Genomic DNA, 6708 nt, shown 5'->3' on the forward strand with positions numbered 1-6708 from the left:
TAAAGATTTATCCAGCCCAAAATGTCAGTAGCGTCGAGGTTAAGAAACCCCCAATTACAGGTCTCCAAGGGCTCAGGGGAGACAGGACGCTCTTCCCCACACAAGACCTGCCACAGACACAGGGCAGTTTGGCTGCCACAGGAAGGAGCGACAGGATCGTTGAAAAATTCCCACCCTTGAGACCTAGGCCCACAGGGCCTGCCTGAGACGGAGGCTGGGCCAGGACAACAGAACCCTCCTGACCCCCACCCGCGTGCCACCAGGCTAGCATGCACCAAGTAACAGGCAGCAGCCATCTATCACTGGGCGCGGGGGTGGGGGGGGTGAGGAGAGCGTGGAGAGAGAGCCCTTCTGTGGGGCACGTGCACAGGAAGGGCCAAGAGCTGAGGATGGAGCAGGATCCTTGAGAAAACCGGGCGTCAGGCGCAGGGTAACGCTAGAGGAACATGAAGCCAGTGGCACACGGGAGGCGCCAACCATAGTGACGGCAAAGCTGAAGCTGCACTAAGGCCCCTACACACACACACACACACACACACACACACACACACACACACACACACGGCCTAGCAGAAGAGGTGTGCCCATTTCCAGCCATACGTACTGTTTATTTGAGTCTCTACTGTCCCACACAGATGTCCAGCATGTAACAAAACATTATGAGACTTACAAAAGGTCCAAGAAACAGCATCCCACTGTCAAGAAACGCAGTAACTGATAGAAGCAGATCCCTAGGTAACCGAGTGTCCACGCTCCAGCGGGAAGGTGGACAGCACGCAGGAACAGACGGGGAATCGCAGCAGAAAGGCAAAACCTGTGAGAGTCCAAGACGAGCGCTGGAAAAAATGGAGTCAGAGATGAAGCATGGTTTCAACGGGCTCATCACAAGACTCAACACAGCTGAGGAAGGAAAGAATAGATAAAAGAACACCACAAATTGCTATGAATCTTTGGACAAAGGCTTAATCTCTCAGAGCCAAAGGTTTCTCACCAAATTGAAAGGAATAATTCCTGCCTTTGAATGATTGAAAGGAGGAAACACTCTGTGGACATTTTTTAAAGTCTAGAGATATATGAATAATAGCCCTTAGAAACTTTTTCTAATCCCATTGATACTCAATTTTTTTTCAAAATGGGGACTAGTTTTAATTTTTTTATAGTAATATGTACTCAATCTAATTTTTTTTAGAAAATATAGTTATTTTCTGTGATGCCACCCGAGATAACCACTCACATTTTACAAAAGTAGGATCATTCTATACACAAGGAATGCAAACCTATTTTTTTTCACTTAATAATAGATCATGGGCAACTCTACATGTCAATCAATGGATCCCCGCAGCATCCCTTTAACGGCTGCCTTGTATTTGAATAAATATCTCTATCGCAGTTAATTTCACCAATCCTCTTTTGACTGATGCTTAGGTTGCCACCATTTGTCTGCAATTATAACACCACCACAATGCAAGTCCTTGTACGTATACCTCTGTGCACCTGTCAAATTATGTTCTTTGGAAAAGTTCTCAGATATGAAATTGCTGTGTAAAAAGTTATGCAGGCTTTTTAAGACTTTTACATATTTTGTCAAGTTGTCCTTCAGAAAGGCTCTCCTAATCCACACCTGCACCAACAGTTTATGTCGAGCTCGAGTTTCTTCGCGTCCTTACCAGCTCTAGACATGAGGGGCCTTCTTCTTATTCTCTGCCAGTTTGCTATGGGAAAGGTAATATTGCCCACGGTCTCCAGTCGCTTGCATTTCAGACGAGGATGGAAAGGGAGCAGGTGCTTCCGTCTACGTTCTCCACCTAGATTCAGTCTTCTGAGCCCCAGCACTTGCTCGGCCTGCACCATTCCCTCTTGGCTGGAAACTAGCCAGGGAACCAAGCTGCTGATACAGACTCTAAATCCCAGCATGCCTTGCATACTCTCGGGGTCGATGTAGACGAGGCTGGATAAAGGATGCTGGGACTTTCCCCTCCGTGTTGCGGCCTGGTCACTGGGGCTGGCAGGTGTGGAGGTGGGCAGGTGAGGCTGAGTCATGCGGGACACTGGGCGTGGTTTCCTGGATCTGCTCCAGAGTTGACGAGAAGATTCCAGTAACGGGCGGCTGAGCTGGGCTAATTGCTGCTGTGGCCGCCCCAGCCCAGCCCTGCACGTAGCAGCGGCAGGAGGACAAGATGACAGGAGGCGATGCTCCCAGCGAGGGCCACCATGAGGATCTCAGGAACCGCACTCCCATCTCTTCTGCAGCATCAAGGAGCCCCTGAAAAGCACTCTGATTGCCTCTACCCCACCCCAGGCCATCTGTGTGTCCTGAGAGCACTTCCCAGATGCATATCCAGTGGTGGGATTTCAGGCACCTGTGCATCAGGGCAAGGTTTGCGTTGCCCAGCACCTCTCAGAGCAGAGTCAGTTGTGGGGTTGAGGAAACGGTCAGGAAACCAGGGTTTTAGTCCTGTTTCCTAAACTTACCACCTCTGAAAACACGAGCTGTTATTCACCTCTCAAAAGCCTGTTTCCTAGTCTCTGAAATGAGGGGCTCATCCTACCCTGAGACTTGTTGGGAGGTTATGTAGACATCTTAGGAATTTCTTAGGCTCCAGCCTAGGCTTGCTGCAATCCCTGGGTGACCTCTCCCCTACCGGGTCCTCTCCCTCAGCATGGAGCCAGGCACGCTCCCTAAAGCGTAAGTGATGCATGTGAAGCACTAACTTGGTACCTAGGAGGTGCTTGCTAAGGGGCTAGCCGTCCACACTGAGCTCAGCTTCTGCACCGGCAGGCTGTGTGACTTAGAGAAAGTCACCTTCCTTCTCTGAGCTCAGTTTCTTCCCCTGTAAAATGGGGCTTATTCACCTGGATCTGGTGCTCTATTCTACAAACCATTGGTAGATGGTCATGTCGTAGGGACTCATTCAGGGCACTGTTCTCCCTGAAAAGAGAGGGGTTAAGGGACGAAATGCTTGAAGAGCTGTTGCACAGATGAATGAGGTTCTGCCAACTCTCCTTCTCCCTCAGTAGGGAGAGAGGCCCCTGGCTGGGACGAGGCTTCTGGGCAGCGGCGGCCTCTGTGGGCACTCTGAGTTAAGCAGCCATGCCCAGCCCAGAAGGTCATTCCCCAATAGTCCAGTGTGCATGAGTGCCCGGTAAATGCCATGCACCAAACTGGGCTGGAAATCGTCTTGGAGGTGAGAGAATTGGGTACTTCCTAGTAAGTATCGGGGGCTCTCGTCCCCATCCCAGGCCCTTACAGCAGAAGGTGCTGGCTGGGTTTCCATTCTCATTAGCGTGACTCCCCCCGCCGTCATCTATTTACTTATTGACATCCTCAACAAGCCATCATCTTGCCAGGCTTCCAGTCTGGGAACCGTAGGTGGGGGGGGGCAGACGAAGACGTCTCCAACCTGGGGTTGAAAATCCAGCCCTCGGGGCCACACAGGTGCGGTGTGGTGGCGATGTTGGGGAACCCGAGACTGTGTAGGGAATGGTACACTTCCGCTTCTCCAGGTCCAGGGCCACGGGAGAGCTGGCTCAGTTCTGCCGGACCTTCTGATTCTTAAGAGAAACCAGAAATTCAAGTCATTCTGTGAAAATTTTCCTGATTTTAAAGTGCTAGCAACTTGCTCCTGTTTGTACAATTGCTGCAGACGTACCTGGAGGGGACGGCACAGCACGCAGTTGAACAGCGCTCTGCAGGGCCCGTGGGGCCGGGGGGCCACAGGGCTGCCCTCATGGGTGTGCAGCCTGGGCAGTCATTCGGAGAACCACGCTTGGAAGGGCCCCGTACTTGGTTTAATGCTCTAGAATTTTTAATAATTTTTAACAAGGGCCCAAGTTCTCATTTCGCACTGGGCTCTGCAAATTGTGCAGCTGGTCCTGACTGAGGGAGGGCCTGAGCCCGCCTGGTGGGGAGGCAGGGCAGATGGGAGTCAGGAAACGCTTCAAAGAGGGGTCAGGGACCCGAGGTGGGAGACCAGCAGTGCAAACAAGGGCTGGAGCAGGTGGTCCTGGGGCTTAATCCACTGCGAGGGGGGGAGGGGGTTAGGTTGTGTGTGCGAGCAGTGTGTGATGTGTGTGTGAGTGTGTCTGATTGGTGTGGCTGTGAGACTGGTGTGTGAGAATGTGTATGGGGTGTGAGTGTGGAGTCTATGCCAGTGTGTGAGTCTGTGTGTGTGTGGCGTATGCCGGTGCCTGCAAGTGCATGTGGGTGAGGGTTTGTGAGAGCGTGTGAGAACACAGCATGCGTGTCAGTGTGTGCATAGGGCAGGCGGAGGCTGGGCGGGGAGAGTCACAGGGCAGTTTAACAAATATTGATCGGGCTCCTTCTCCAAGATGGATAAGCCCTCCTTGCCCGAGGAGCCTACAGCCCACAGGGAGACACGCAGTGCGAAGACGGAGGGATGGTCAGATGGACTAGACCCCTGAATAAAATCACCACCGAGTCCCCGCTTCACCAGTGGTGGGTGAAGCCCCAGTCCCCTGCCCTGGGAGGAGGGCAGGCTGTGGAGAATCCGGGAACCGCAGCCCAGCCCCGCAGGCACACCCAAACCCGGCAGGCGGGGGTGACCTCCCTCTGACCTACCCAGGAGCACAAGATCCCACAGAAGCAGATAAGAGGTGACCAGCAGCTCCAGGCAGGATCCAAACAGCCTGGCCACACCCAAGGAAAGGAACCCCCCACCCCCCGCCCTGGGCGAGAAGGGGCCCGTCTTCGGGGGGAGTCTGTCCGGGAGCTCCAGTGGCTCAGCCTATGGGAATGGGGGGTATGGGAGAGCTGACACCCAACAGAGCGCACAACGGGGGATGAGAAAGGCCAGCCTAGGGGTCTGTGCCTGGCTCTGAGGTGTCCTGAAGGGGGAGGTGAGTGGAAAGCAACGTGTGGGCAAGAGACATCCCGAGGAAGAGAAGTGTCCTTCGGGGCCAGCAGAGGATCCCTCTGTGCCTGCCCCTCTCCAGGGCTGCTCAGGGGTCTCCTCAGTCCCTCTCGCAGAGCCAGCATGGGGCACTGCCCCCGGGGCTCCCACCTGGAGGCCGGGGTCTCCTGACCCGTGACCTTGGACCAGCACTGGCCTCCTCAGGGATATGGAGACGCCCACTCTCCTCTAAGGGCTGTGGTGCGGATCAAACAAGATAATGCGATGAGGAAAGCACCTTGTAAATGAAAATGTCGGGACAAAGGTCAGAGTGTCGTGCCGGCGAGCAGCTGCCTCCTGGCCCTTGGCAGAGCATGAAGGGCTGGCCCCATGGTCCCCGCTCTGCCTCTGCGGGCCCTCCAGTGTGTGTCACTGCTGGTGTCCCTTCTCAGAGCCTGAGAGGCTGGGGCTGGAGGAGAGCGAGCATGCCCGCCGGGCTCCCAGGGCTGCTCCTCTGCTCTGTGGCCGTGTGACGTTAGGAGCAAGGCTGGCCTCTCTACAGGAGTGAGGTTCCCCAAGAACCATGGGTGCTGAGCTCGCGGGAATGCTCAAGAAATGGGGCTACCATGAGGCTAAGCTGCCGAAGGAGCCCCAGCTGATGGGGCCAGGCCAGCGTGGGGCGGCTCTGTGCCCTTCCCTCCTCACCACGTGCTCCCCTTCAGGAGGAAGCTTCTGCCGGGATGGCTCCCAAAGATTCTGGGTTCTTTCTTGACCCCACTGCTCTCTCCAACTCACTCCCCACTCTCCTTTCCACTATGTCTTGCCTCTCTAGAGCAAGCCCCACTTCCACACACACACACATGCACACACGCATGCACACACACACATGCTTGCACACACACACACATGCACACCTGTTTTTTCTAAGATCCTTTCCTTACCCACATCCCTTAAGCATATAACCCCACATTTCCAAGACAACTAAGTAGCATGTCAAACTTACAAAATGGGCTTTTAACTGTGCTCCATGGAATTTGAAGCCTCAAACGCAAGGAACTTTCCACTGGAAGGTATTCTTCATAAGGAACCTGGCATACAGCTCCCATCAGCAAAATATCCTCCCTAAAACCTAGATGAACCATCACTGTGGAGACAGGATGCAGTCCTGGCATCTGCCGAGGATTCGGTCACAAGAGCCCGAACTCTGGTGAAGCCACCAGGGAGGCTGCAGGACAGCCTCAGGGTACAGCCTGAGCAACCTGGATGGAGCCACTGGCCTGAATGAACCTCACTTTCTGCATCTGTAAAATGGGCACAAGTCTCTCTCTCTCCTTGGGATCAAGTGAGTGGAGTGGCCACACCCGGTACAGTCTAGGTGCTACATGTCTGTTCCACCCCCAACTCTTTCTCAAGGACTTGTTTCGGTGTTGTTGGTTTTTCCTCCACAAGATCATACTTCTGATCTCATGTTAGACAATGAAAGCTAAGATTCATATTACAGACTCTCAGCTGACAGCCAGCTTGGCTGGGATGAGCTTCTAGACTTCTTAGAGAACATCAGGTCCAAACCCAGCCTCACAGCGAGAGTTCCGACTTGGCCACGGTCACCGAGTGGCTGTGTGGCAGCGGCAGACGGCCCTAGCTCGGCTTGCCACGCTCATGTCCTCGCTGGCACGAAGTCGCGACGCGTTCTCCGTCGTGAGCAGCCTCACCTGTTCCCTCTGCTCTCCTCCCAGCCCCCAGCAGGCCTGTCTGCGAACCCGCCCCTCCTGCTCAGAGGTCCAGGCCTCCCCCTGCCTGCCTTGCCTTCACCTCCAGCCCCGTACTCCCCCTGCCCTGTTCCCTGCCACCAACACGA

This window comes from Ceratotherium simum, chromosome 36, assembly GCF_057802395.1.
Source record: "Ceratotherium simum simum isolate JZ-2026a chromosome 36, ASM5780239v1, whole genome shotgun sequence".
In the NCBI taxonomy this organism is placed as follows: Eukaryota; Metazoa; Chordata; class Mammalia; order Perissodactyla; family Rhinocerotidae; genus Ceratotherium; species Ceratotherium simum.